The sequence below is a fragment of the Lolium rigidum genome, chromosome 2 (genome assembly GCF_022539505.1).
Source record: "Lolium rigidum isolate FL_2022 chromosome 2, APGP_CSIRO_Lrig_0.1, whole genome shotgun sequence".
Lineage (NCBI taxonomy): Eukaryota > Viridiplantae > Streptophyta > Magnoliopsida > Poales > Poaceae > Lolium > Lolium rigidum.
Window position 1 is genome coordinate 231,241,614 of NC_061509.1, and position 15,002 is coordinate 231,256,615.

Sequence of the window (15,002 nt, forward strand, 5' to 3'; positions counted from 1 at the left end):
GCCGGCCGGCGGCTACGTTATTGGTGTTGGGTTTGGGGTGGGACTTGCGACTTGGTGGTGCGCATTGACTTGTTCTGGTTGGGTGTGGTTTAGTTTAGGGAATTGGTCCGGCGGAACGGCACGATGGTTGGGAAAGAGAAAGAGAAACGCGTTGCGTTGCAGCCGCCGCGGAGAGGGAAACCGCGCGGGCGGGCGCCGCGTGCGCGTGGTCCTTCCTGCTCCAGCCTGCCGCCGTTGCGTTGCATGCGCTGCTTCCTTTTCCATTTTGTCGCGCCTGCCTCGATGCGGAACTCACGGAGCGGGTTCCGCCCGATTTGACCCGGAAAAACCCTACTCCTATTTTAAACCCCACCAAACTTTCATTGTTTCAGCCAAATGAACCCTAAACTCCAAGGGCGTCCTTTGGTATCCTGTGTTCGATTTGGACGAGCCTGACGCAGGAAGATGGGATTTTTTTGTACGTTGCAATCGTGCTACGGGCCATAAAAACCATGTCGTTTGGTTGCCCGTAAAAGCATTTTCTGCACTGGGAGGGAAGACATCCTCCATTGTTTAGGGCGCGTTTGGTTGCCACACCCTTTGCCTCGCACGTGCCCCACGGTTTTTGGGCCGTTTGATTTCCTATGCTCCTCGCGTTGTCGCAACGCACGGGTCTTAAAGCACCTCCAGGACAGACCCGAGAGGAACGCCTAGTTTGATAGTTTCTCCAGGGACAAGCCCAAGCCCTGGGGAGAAGAAAATTGACAACGCTATTCGCGCGGGCGCTCCGCCTCGGCATGGCGGGAGAGGGCGAAATCCGAGCGGCGTTGCACATCTCCCTTCGGTCTCCGGCGTCAGAGCTGGGTCGTCGTTTCCACCCGCGGCGGAGCCTGCGCACATCGTATGCCATGACAGAGGTAAGGGGAAACTCCTCTGCTCAACTGTAGTGCCAGATTCATGTTGGTAGAACTAGTTGGGTTCGATAAGACCGTTCGTAATACATAAATCTTGTTTGAGTAAACCGACTAGCTCCAGCTTGTGCATCACGCCGCAACACTCATCATTTGAATACAAGCCTAGATCCTGATGGTGCACGAGAGAGTAGTTAGGCATGCTGCTTTTCCTCGTGTTTGTTACGGTCCCATGTTACAACGAGATTAGGAGAGAATTATTAACCTAAACTACATCTACAACTACAACGATGTAGAGGCTATCCAGATGATTCGGATGAGAAGAGTCCCTTTCTATTCACTTGTGAAAACGTTCAGGGATAGAGGATTGCAGGTTGATAGCATCCACACCTCCGTTGAAGAACAACTCACAATGTTTCTTCATGTCGTGGGTCATAACCAGAGGTTCAGAGTCATCCATAGCACATTCAGGCGACACGAAGACTATCTCTTGTTACTTCCAGCTGGTGTTGTACGCAATTGGGGAGTGATACGTGCATTTTGCATCATCATTATTGCTACATATAGAGTTAGTTTTCATTGTTATTTGCCTTCATCCATTGTTATTTGTGCATTTTTAGATGATTTCCGAAACTTTCCTACAAAATCCACTTCATTGGTATTTAATTGCTGGGAGGCAGAAACCTCCATTTTTCGTATTTTATTTGTTTCAAGAGTTTCTGGATCACAAAAATTCGAGGAAAAATTACCTGACCAGTTTTTCACCAGATGGAAGGCCGTGAGCGAAAGATACAAGCGAGAGGGCCCACGAGGTGCAAATGAGCACAGGTGGCGCCACCCACCCTCGTTCGCACCTCGGACATCGTTTTGCCCCCCCTTTATCCCAGACGCTCCGTTTCGCCCAAAAACCTATATTTTTCCGAGATTTATTGATGCGGCGGTGGAGACGAAAGTCCTTTCCTACTCCAGGAGAGGGCAGATCCTGCTGCACCGGTGCCTCCGGTGAAGGAGAAAGCGACGCCATCGACATCCCCACTCCACCTTGGCTTGGGAGGAGGCACCTCCATCAACATCTCCACCAGCACCATCATCATCACCATCACCATCTACAAGATCGATGTCATCCCCCTCATAGTTTGTGTTGATTTGAACCCCGGATATTGTTTTTACTGCTGTTGCATGTTTTTGATTGGTACTTTGTCATTATTTTGGGGAGATTATATATTCAGATTGTGTTGGAACCATTTTGCCTCCGGTCCATATTATGTTTGTCACTTGTGAGTAGTTCCCCACGTCCCTGAGGGCATAGGATGATATGGCTATGATTCTATATGATGTGTAATGAGTATTGGGTCAAGTTTTCTATCTTTTATGTTGTTCTATGATGGTTGCAGGGGCGGAGGACCCAGTAGGGCGAGGTCCCTACCTTGATTATTTTGTTTTTACCCTATATACCTAGTCCATATGATCAGAATTTGCAGCTGCCATGAATTCTTCCTCTGTATTTTGTCGTGGTGGTGGAGAAGAACAACCAAGAGGAAGAAGACTAGATGGGTGAAGCGTTATGGGCTTGTGCTCATGGGCCGAAAGGGAAATGGGCGACAAGAGTCCATTTGGGAGCCGTACCCTGCTATCCTTTAGTCTCCTCAGCAACAGATTTCTTTATCTCAAAAAAAGCAGCAGATTTTTGCTTGTCTAAAAAAAAAATCAGATGTCTGCGTTTCCCTAAAAAAAGAGCAGATTTCTGTGTTTCTTTTGCAACTAGGCATGCAAAGAAAATTTGGAAGAAAGATGCTATCGTACAGGTATGTTGTACTGCAAAAACTGTACCAGGTCCTTGGCTGCTTATATACTCTTTCATTTGTACTTTCCTTCTCACTCTCATTTCAGAGTACATATATAAGCATCCAAATGAGACATTCAAGGAAGGAAAGTAGCTCCAAGACTCAAATTTTCTAGTAGCTAGCAAGGTCAATTTCTAATGAGGTTCCAATTTGATGAAGATTCATAATCTTAAATGTTGAATAGTAAATAATTCTCCTAATTTTGTAATTAGAAAAACATATAGAACATCCAGAATTTTAAATTCAACTGTAAAGACGTCTTATATTTACAAGCCGATCTGACAAGTTGTTTGAGAAAAATGAGACATTATTTTGTTGAACATGTTTTGAATTCTTTCATATATTTATGATTTTGGTTAAATGATGGACTATTCATAAAAAATATTTATAGTTAATTCAATTTGATTGTACAGTTATTCTCGATAAAAAACGTTAACAGTTGTGCACCATAAAATTGTATTATGATACAATTTTCGCCCTACCTCAATATTTTTTCGTCATCCGCCACTGGATGGTTGTATGCGAACGTCGACTGTATATTACTTCACCTATATGGGCTCATATGGCTTCACTTTGATGTAATGCATCAGTGTTGGAGGGGTCGGAATGACAGAAACCGTCTTCCAACACTATGGATTGCATTAGAGGGGTTTATATTGGGGACCCTAAATCTTATGGCTATGATGGAACATTTATGTCTTAATGATTCCTATACTTGCACATGAAAATGGCTATAGGACCCATCATAAGGGGTGTATTTGCACATGCTTATGGCTGCACCTAATTAAGGCTCTGCCCCTAATTGAATAAAGCTTGACAAAACATTTACCATGTTGTCTAGAACTCAGATGCTAGTGAATCCATACCGTCCTCGGAAACTTTTGTCTCATATAAGCACACACACTTGAGCTAGTCCTCTTGCTGGATAGAGGATTGGGTTTTTCTCTCATCGAGAGCATTTACTTATTTGCTATTTACTTTCCACACTTTATTTCTATTGCAAACTATATACCCAAAACACCAAAATTCGTTACTTTATTATTATTGCTTTCTTCTTATTTTTGCTCACCAATACCTTCAGCTCCTCGTGAGTTCGCCAACCTTTATTTATTGAAAAGTACTACAATTGATCTCCTGCACTTGGGAGCCATCATGGAGCTCAGAGGTGACATGATCAAGCCAGCATCATCGAACACACCACCCAATATCAAGAACAACTACAGGTGGTTCCCGCATTTCAGGGTGAGTACAAAATCATGTTCGGTCTACTTATCAGATGTGTGGTACTGTTAGAAACATGACTGTGTGCTAATTTTTTGACAGGATTGCATTGGGTCTATTGATGGTACTCATGTGACTACAAAGGTACCAAGATCAATGTCTGCAGCATTCCACGGGAGGAAGGTGCGGTCACCCAGCATATCACTGCATGTTGTAGTATAAAAGTCGTTGATATGACATTAATGAATGGGCTTCTTCACAAATATCACATCCCTCAGAGTGGTACAACAAAAATATTGCAGGTCATAACACTTCATATATTATATTACAAGCATGGGTCTTAACAAGTTGGTATTCTCATAGGTCCGATGAGAACACCCTATGATATTACTTAAGTATCATTACAACTCAAACTAAGTAGAGATAACGAGCTCAACAACTTATTTAGGTAAGTCACTACGCTGCTCGGCTCCGAGATGTGTAAGGTAAGACTCTATTCCTCAGCCTCTGCGTTATCGACTCCGTAGACCATCTCATAGTCCACGCCTTCAACTCCTCCTGAAAGGTCTGGCTCTTCGTAGACAGCCTCATAGTCCCCTTCTGGTGCTCCGGTGTAGGCCTCCTCTTCATGATCACAATCTAGCAAGAATGTCGAAAGAAAGTGAGTATAGAGGTACTCAGCAAGTTCAAAGGAGAAAAGGTGTTTGATGCACTAGCTACGACCATTGATCAGTCATGTCAATGCATGTTTCACAAACATTTCTTCAAAAGATTTATTTATTCTGAAAATTATGCCCGCCAGTCTTCACAGGTTAACCAGAACCTCACGGAGTTCCTTTCTTGCCACGTTTGTAGTTCTCTTCCCGGAACAGGAGTGACATCCACAATTCAATACACTCTGCAGAGGTGCGTTACTTTTCCCATAAGAGAACTTATCCTTGTTGCCAATCGGGCGTACTTTCCCGTCCACACTTCCTTGGTGTGAGGCCCAGTATAAGAACCAACCCAATCACTGCCTTTCCGGCGACCTCACATACACACCCTTTTGTAAGTCTGTCCTGTCCTTTATCTATAGGTAGACTGACCCAGGTATTTGTTCTCACCTTTACCATTAAGGTAGACTGTTCCGAACAATTTACATGCCCTGTCATGTATACTATAGATAGACTAACCCGGACAACTCTTACAATCCATCATAGACCTTTAACAAGTCTGCCCCCTCCTATATCTATTTCGTCTCCACAGACAGCAGCGCAAACAACCCAAGTGTCTTCTTGAACTGCCCTCGGCCTGCCCGTCATCGACTCAAGGAAGCATAATTAGTTTTTTTTTAATAATTGGCCAAAAAGACCCATCTTTGTAGAGAGGGCTAATCTTAACTAAACTACGACGCGTCGTCGTCTTGCGCCCTACCATTTCCCACTACTCGCAGTCCCGCGACCTACTAGTTGCTGGAGTGGCGGATGGCCCGACAACATCGGATGCCCGACGTGAGCCCCAAGCCTCGCGCTCGTCCCGTACGCGGCAGTGCTCCAACTCGTCATGGTGGTGCTTGACCATGGACATCGACATGATCTCCTGCCTGTCGCGGCCTCCACGGTTGTCCTCCCACCCCCATCGCACTTGGCCCTCTGTTAAGGCGACGTCCCATCGAACTCTCTTCGTTAGAAGATCCCCCTCCGTGTCCACGTCAAAGCGAGCCTAGCCCCTCTCCCCACCGCCTCCGCCACCTGCGCGCTCGCTGCGGCGGTTCGCTCCATGTCCCGGTTCTCCCGGTCCACCCGCGGCTGGCGGCTCCGCCTCGCCTCCACCACTGCCCGCACGCTGCAAAGGACCCGATGAAAGGATCATGCATGGTTGCCTCATGTCCGTTTCGGCTTGTCGCTTGGTAGCCATGAGCTGGCGAGCGGCCTCGTCGTATTGCGAGGTGCGGAATGACTCGAGCAAGGACCGATGCTTGTTGCTCACATCGTCATCGTCGTTGAGGAAGCCGGCACCGATATTAATGACATTGTCGTCCATGATGATGGACAAAAAATATATCGGGCCGCTAGGTCTACGCCCCCCGACCCAAACAAACTAAAACAAACATTTTTCTTATCCGAAAATAAGTTAGGTGGGCAGGAGATGCCCTAACCTGTTGCAAACAACTTGGTGGTGTTGCGCAGGTGGGCGTACTGCGGCGCTCCTCAATCTTGTGCGCGAGTGGTGCCGCACATGGCAGATGGACGGCGGGGGCGCCCGGGACGCGCCGGAACACAGCCAGTTGCGATCTGGACTTCTTTTGGCTGCCAGCGATACGATGCGACAATGAGCTAGCTGGTGTCAGATCGATCGCTGCCCAAAAAACGCCCGGACGGCGCCAAACGTCCCAAATCTATCTGCCGGGCGGAGTCCGGCTGTCTCGACGTTTTTGAAACGGAGGAGAGGGCACAGCCGAACGTTAAAACTCCGTGACCCTAATTACTGAACGAGGTTTAGGACTTAGGCTGGTGCCAATGCATCACCCCACTCTCACCCGCCACGTCAGCTTTTTTCCTCACTCTCACCCCACGGTGCCAATGCACGGGCTATAGTGCCATCTCTCACATCTCTCTCCTCCACATCACCATTTCTTTTTCACATTAAGTTATTTCACTCGATTTTGTTTAGACATTCAAAATAATGCAAGAAAATTATTTTATTCAACTTAAAATGTTACCAATTACATAATAATTAATAAAATTGCATAATAAATATGAAAAATTACATAATAAATAAAAATTCTACTCGTCTTCCTCTTCTTCCTGCTCCTCCCTCCTCGTCGTCATCATCTTCCAGACCAAGCTCTTTTTCCACCATCTTGATGGCCTTCGCATGTTTGCGCTTTTCTGCTTCGTTCATTGCGGCGGTTGATCGGTCTTTCATTTTGTTCCATTGCTTGAATAGCTTAGCCTTCACTAAATCCTTCATCATGTTACTCATCGCGAAGGATTTACTTCCTACCTCACTGCTTGATGAGGTTTCCTTCCCCTTCCTCCTACCCTTACGTGCCGCGGCCTTGGCCCTATCGCGGTCCGTTGGACGCTCTTTCTCCGTGTCGCCTGTCGCGTCGCTAGAGCTGTACTCACCAGAAAGTCCTAGACGGCTTCTCTTGGAAGTGGAGTCGGTTCCACTACCAGGACCATGTTGTCCTTTCCACTTCGCTTCATTGCGAACAGCTTCCCACCAGTGGTGCCGTCTGAACGGCTGAGTCACTCTTTTGTCATTCGCGTACCTCTCCATTGCCGCCTTCATGACCATATCATCGTCTGCTCCACTCTGACGTACCGTTGTTTCTTGGATGTAGAATGCATTGAACAGGGACACCTCCTTGTTGTAGGCGTTCCAATGATCCTTCAGCTGCTTCGAGGTGCGATGACGGGCAGGATCCGACGTAGAGTTGAAGGTTGCAGCTATCTGACCCCAAAAACTAGTGCCGGTCTTGCAATTACCGGCAACAGAGTCTTTGGAGTTAAAAAGCCAAGCATTAACCTACCCCGAAATAGATATTGTTAGTGACAAATCCAAGCAATAACCAACCCCGAAATAAATATGTGATGGGTAAGTAAAGTACCAGTTTTTCCTCTTCCGCTACTGTCCAGTCAAGCCTCTTTGGACGCGGTTGACGCGGTGGTACGATTGTTTCCGCGGCATCGGACTCCAAGCTTGGAGCACTGGCTTCAGGAGGTGGTGGGGGGTACGGACCATATGGCGCGTATGGATACGGAGGCGCAGGGTATGAACCATATGGCGGGTAAGGAGGCACAGTGCCACTCCCGCTACCTGTAGGTGGAGCATGTGGAGGTGCTTGGGGGTATGGATACGGAGGCGGAGGGTATGAACCATATGGCGCCGGAGGTGGAGGGTATGAACCATATGGTGTGCCGGAGGAGTATAAAACTCGGGGAAGCGGCTCAGAACCGACATTGGTGCGACGATGTGTCGGAGAGGCATCATCTAGGTGTACTGGTGACCCGTCGACCCCCAATAGATCCGTTAACGAGGACATATCTGGTGGAGTCCAACCGGACATGGTGGAGAAGATTTGAGAGAGTGAATGAGATGAATTTTTGTGTGGAGTGAGTGAAACATATGGGGGTATTTATAGGGGGTGGGGATGAAATTTTAGAGTTTTTTGAACCAGCAACGGATACCCAACGGCTAGCTGACGTGGACGAATCAGAACGCGCCACGTCAGCTAGCCGTTACACACTACCGCCCCTCTCTCGCCCGCTCTCGCCCGCTCTCGCCCGCCTATCGCCCGCTCTCGCCCGCCCTCTCGCCCCGCCCCGCCAACGCTGCCGCCTCGCTACCGCCTCCCTCTCGCCTCGCTCTCGCCTCCAACGCGGGCGTTAGCCGGGCGGGAGCGGGCGATACCGCCGGGCGCCCCCGCCGTCGCCTGCCGCTCTCGTCTCGCCCCTCTCCCGCCCGCCTCCCGCCCCGCGCCGGGCGATACTGCCCCGCCTATCGCCCGCAATGGCACCAGCCTTAGGAGAGTCACGCCGAAAGGTTGGTTCGCTTCGCTGTATTCTCGCTCGCGTGGGCGCCGCGGGTGGCAGGATGTGGCGGTATGCCGTGTCCTGTCCTGGAACATAGGAGAGAGCATCCAAGAAAACATCTTCTTCAGTCAAGACATACAGGCCCGGCCCTGAGGGGGGGCAGGCGGGGCGACCGCCCCGGGCCCCAAACCCAAGGGGGGCCCAAGGTCCTGACTGGTTAAGGCATATGCAGCAGCGGCGGACGTTCATCCGGCGGCGTCATTAGTGTTTCTCTCGTGCCAGAGGAGGACGACACTAGTCGAAGCGTTATTTTGTTTAGTGGGTTGGAAGATTCTTTTCCCATTAGTTATCTTGGGCTTTTTTCCGACAGGTCGGCCCTTTTTCCTTTAATTAGCAACGAGAGTACCCTTAAAAAAAGCAACGAGGAGATTGGAGGCTATGGCATGTTATAGTGTTATACACGCACATCAGTCGCAGAGATAAATTTGAGCAGTCACGCTCAAAATATTAATCAAATTTTGAAGTGCATAGTTCCGATTCTGGCATGAGAAACGAGAGTCAAAAGAAGTACATAGGTCTTCTCAAAAATCCCTATATGACGATGTGGGTCCTCATACTTGGCTAGTTAATCCATCACAGGATGTTGGGGTCCGTAAACGATTATCATTAGTGAATTTTAAAATAAGATTATCATTGCCTCAAAAAGAAGATCATCATATAAACATATACTCTCTCCGTACCAAGAAATACGTCACAGAATTATCTACAAGTAGATATATCTAGCAGATTTGTCTAAATTCCATGTATCTGATCGCGTCTAGATACATTTAATTTAGACAAATCTACGACATTCTTTTGTAGTAGAGGGAGTATGTAGATTATGAACATACCATATTTATGATTTTATATCTTGAAATTCTGGAATATTTTAAAACAGCAAGTATAAAATATTTGATACCAATATTTCTTATGTAGATTCTAAATGTTAGCTGGTATCATTTCATGTATATGTGTATAAATAATTATATGAGACTTGTAGGGCCCTAATTTTTCGGTTCGCCCCGGGCCCTTAAAATCTCAGGACCGGCCCTGAAGACATAATACACAAAGGATTTAAATATGCTCGGGCAATCAAGACATGATCAGTACAACAATCATTTATCAGATATATATATATATATCTTACACTTAGAGTCATGTACTTCGTCCAAATCAGCTCGCGCTTCACCCCTCTCTGACTCAGTGACTCCCTCCATCCATCAATGCATGTATTTGCCCGGACTGAAAAAAAAACACCATTTAGTTTAAACCGAACATCTGATTTGTAATAATCCATCCTCACAATTATCTTTATCTTGACGAGACATTTCACACAAGATCAATGTTCAATACTATGTTTCCGTATTGTTTCCGTGTTTTGAAACTCGACCAAGACGTAGGCGGAACTTTACGAAACCGACTAATTTCGTTTCATATAGTTTTCAGTGAGTTTTGGTGTGGTTTCATAATGTCAATAGATGATATCCACGAGAATTTACTGACTGCTTGTTCATTTTTAAGTAGTGCTACATCATAGTCGATGTTTCACATCGATACCATGGTCGTGCAAATTTCCCCGCCTTTTATCCTCGGTGTTCTCTCAACACCACCTAGTTCCCAACTGGCGCCCACCTCTGCTCATCTCCGTGCCGCTACTTGCCCACCTGTTCTTCTTCTTTTTCTTGTGAAACAAAGGCCCGTAAATAGTCAAAGACGGACACAGTCGCAATTTCTTCGTTCTGTTACCATTACGAAAGAGCAAGATAGCTTTGCATTCTTTTTTCAATAAAAAAGCATTGCTCCTGTCACTTTCTAGAAGGAACAAGTAGAATTCTTGCGAAAGAACGTGGAGACTTTCTTATGTGTTGTTTCATTTAAAACCTCAAGTTTTACATGCAATGGGTTGACCTACATAAAGAACACTATGTTGGTTGAACCAATTCAGGTGCTATTTCCTTCTCCGACATAGTTGCCTCATTTCCTAGATAAGAAGAAACTTATGTAGTAGTATGTGTCAAGTATACCTTATATTGAGTCTCTAATGACCACTAATAAAATGATAATAAAACAGTCAAAGCCCATGGAATTATTCATTGGAACTTGGCAGGGAGTCGTCCCTAAAACTAAATTCTAGTTGAAATAGTAAATTATATTCCAGATTTCGTAGTATTTGTTCTTTCTTGCTAATGAAAGTGCCAGTTCATGCACTCTGCTGTTAATGTAACTCTTGATCAGATTCTGCTTTTTCTAGTAAAATATTTATCAGGGCATATAAATGCACATTTATGAGAATGTTGCCTATTCTTCTGCAGATAGTGACATAACGCCTAACCTGCCACCAAAACTGTGCACTCAAGCAAGCAGCAACTTGTGCTAAGCTATTCATTCCCATAAACGGTACTGTTCGCAACACCCTTTGTGCACAGAAACGCAAATTATTTGGTCCATACCTACCATCCTCCCCGATGCGGCGACTGGCATTTCGCCTTGCCTTTTGTTGACCTGGACAAATTAAGAAGAAATAGAGCAAAAGCCCATGTGATGCAAGGCGACCATGTCTGCAATGCGTCAGCAAGAAAAAAGGACCTTTGTTCCTGTCAATTTATCGATGCTTTTGTTTATTTTGTATTAGGTCATCGTGTGACCAGTTCAATTATGTGAGTGACCGTTGGACTGCTCTTTGAATGTGTTTGCTAAAGTAAACAAATTTGCCGTTTGATGAGCTGCTTTGTGTAATCTGTAGGGAAAAATGTTAGGGATCGTCCCTTAGATAACTGTTTTGTGTAATCGCTACGTTCAGGCACAATGTAAAATAAGTTAGGTGTAACACAACTCAACAATGATCTTTATGTTGGAAGAGCAACCACCTACGTATCTTTTTTCACCTCTAGTGCGCACCAACTATAAAGGGTACTCCTTTGAAAGCATGTTTCTGCCAAGTTCCAACTGTTAGATGTATATATTTGTCTATTGTAGTTTCCCCATATGTTAGGGGGCTTTCTGCATATATGCGCACTGCATACGTATCTTATATATCGTGGCGTTGGCCTCCCAGTATACTAACAAAGCATATTAGGCTAACATGGTATCAGAGCAAAATTGATCCTCCTGACCGCTTGTTCCGTGCGTGGCCGTCCTCGTCTCCATCGCCCGTACCTGGACGTTCTCCTCCTCGATTCCCTGTTTTCCTCCTCGATTCCCCGGCCTGCCCGCCCCGATTCCGCCGTCCGCCGTCAATTCTGCGGCCTGCCTTCGATTCCGCGCCGTCCGCCTTCGATTCGCGCCGCCCGGTTTCGATTCCGCGGCCGTCCGCCTCGATCCCTCGTGCGAGGCCGCCTGCCCCGCTCTGCTTCCCGATCTGGTCTTCGGAGCGTCGCCCACGATTGGCCCAGCAGTTGATTCCCAGCAGTTGATTTCAATCCCGCGCGTGGCCCTGCTCCTTGGCTTCTGCTCTGCTCTTCGAGCGAGGGAGATCGACCGCTTCGGCTCTGCTCCCCAATCTGATCGTGAGTTCACTTCCAGCTGAAAAAAAAAAGAGCAAAAAAAAAAAAGCAAAAAAAAAAAAACTGTCGCCGGCTGTTGTTACCGATGTCTTCTTCCGCTGATCCCGCCTTATCTTTGGGCCTCCCTTCGATACTTGGTATTTGTCCGTTGCTTCCGTGTATGACGGCTAGCCGTTCTTCGTCGTCGTTTGCGGTCTCTTCACGCGACCCTGCCCGCGCTTCACCGACTTTTGCGGCCTCGTCATGCGGCTCTACCCGCGCTTCGCTGACTTCGTCTACGTCGGCCCGCCGCTCTACATCGACTTTTGCGGCTTCTTCCCGCGGTTATGGCCGCGCTTCGTCGACTCCGTGTACGCTCGGTCCGCCGCTCTACATCGACTTTCGCGGCCTCTTCACGTGGTTATGACCGCGCTTTGCCGGCTCTGTCTTCATCGGCGTGTTGCTCTCCGTCGCCCCCTTTGGTGGCCTCCGTGCGTGTGTGTGATAGCTCCTCGTCGGCACCGATTATACGTCGACCTCTCCGGTCGCGCCCCTCTCGCGCATGAGATAGCGCAAGTTCACCGCCCGCTTGATGCTTGGGATTCCGGCTTACGTCGGCAGCCTCGCGGTCCGAGTCTCCGTCCTCGTCCTCATTGCACCTACCGTGGCAAGGTTGGCCACACTTCTTCCACCTCGTTGGACGCGGGATCCCGGCTTACGTCGCCAGCTTCCGGGATCGTCGCCAGGCCGGCTCTTCGGGATCTTCTGCAGCTTGCACTCTCTCGATCAGGACATTCTCGGGGGTCTTCGTGGTCCGCTCGTTACTACGGACTCTTCCTCGCCGGGCGCTGCCGGTTCTGTGGATCGGCTCTTCTGGCACTGCGCGACCACCAGTTTCTACACAGTCAGGTACGTCCCCGTAGTATCTGGATTCTGGAGCTTCCTTTCATATGACCTCTGAGTCTTCTATTCTGTCTGCTCTTCGGTCGCACATCAGTCGCAGAGATAAATTTGAGCAGTCACGCTCAAAATATTAATCAAATTTTGAAGTGCATAGTTCCGATTCTGGCATGAGAAACGAGAGTCAAAAGAAGTACATAGGTCTTCTCAAAAATCCCTATATGACGATGTGGGTCCTCATACTTGGCTAGTTAATCCATCACAGGATGTTGGGGTCCGTAAACGATTATCATTAGTGAATTTTAAAATAAGATTATCATTGCCTCAAAAAGAAGATCATCATATAAACATATACTCTCTCCGTACCAAGAAATACGTCACAGAATTATCTACAAGTAGATATATCTAGCAGATTTGTCTAAATTCCATGTATCTGATCGCGTCTAGATACATTTAATTTAGACAAATCTACGACATTCTTTTGTAGTAGAGGGAGTATGTAGATTATGAACATACCATATTTATGATTTTATATCTTGAAATTCTGGAATATTTTAAAACAGCAAGTATAAAATATTTGATACCAATATTTCTTATGTAGATTCTAAATGTTAGCTGGTATCATTTCATGTATATGTGTATAAATAATTATATGAGACTTGTAGGGCCCTAATTTTTCGGTTCGCCCCGGGCCCTTAAAATCTCAGGACCGGCCCTGAAGACATAATACACAAAGGATTTAAATATGCTCGGGCAATCAAGACATGATCAGTACAACAATCATTTATCAGATATATATATATATATATCTTACACTTAGAGTCATGTACTTCGTCCAAATCAGCTCGCGCTTCACCCCTCTCTGACTCAGTGACTCCCTCCATCCATCAATGCATGTATTTGCCCGGACTGAAAAAAAAACACCATTTAGTTTAAACCGAACATCTGATTTGTAATAATCCATCCTCACAATTATCTTTATCTTGACGAGACATTTCACACAAGATCAATGTTCAATACTATGTTTCCGTATTGTTTCCGTGTTTTGAAACTCGACCAAGACGTAGGCGGAACTTTACGAAACCGACTAATTTCGTTTCATATAGTTTTCAGTGAGTTTTGGTGTGGTTTCATAATGTCAATAGATGATATCCACGATAATTTACTGACTGCTTGTTCATTTTTAAGTAGTGCTACATCATAGTCGATGTTTCGCATCGATACCATGGCCGTGCAAATTTCCCCGCCTTTTATCCTCCGTGTTCTCTCAACACCACCTAGTTCCCCTTTGGCGCTCACCTCTGCTCATCTCCGTGCTACTACTTGCCCACCTGTTCTTCTTCTTTTTTCTTGAGAAACAAAGGCCCGTAAATAATCAAAGACGGACACAGTTGCAATTTCTTTGTTCTGTTACCATTACGAAAGAGCAAGATAGCTTTGCATTCTTTTTTCAATAAAAAAAAACATCGCTCCTGTCACTTTCTAGAAGGAACAAGTAGAATTCTTGCGAAAGAACGTGAAGACTTTCTTATGTGTTGTTTCATTTAAAACCTCAAGTTTTACATGCAATGGGTTGACCTACATAAAGAACACTATGTTGGTTGAACCAGTTCAGGTGCTATTTCCTTCTCCGACATAGTTGCCTAATTTCCTAGATAAGAAGAAACTTATGTAGTAGTATGTGTCAAATATTGGATCTCTAATGACCACTAATAAAATGATAATAAAACAGTCAAAGCCCATGGAATTGTTCATTGGAACTTGGCAGGGAGTCGTCCCTAAAACTATATTCTAGTTGAAATAGTAAATTATATTCCAGATATTAGTAGGATTTCTTCTTTCTTGCTAATGAAAGTGCCAGTTCATGTACTCTACTGTTAATGCAACTCTTGATTAGATTCTGCCTTTTCTAAAATATTTATCAGGACATATAAATGAACATTTATGAGAATGCTGCCTATTCTTCTGCAGATAGTGACATAACGCCTAACCTGCCACCGAAACTATTCACTCAAGCAACAACTTATGCTACAGCTATTCATTCCCATAAACGGTACTGTGTGCAATGCTCTTTGTGCACAGAAACGTAAATTATTTGGTCCATAC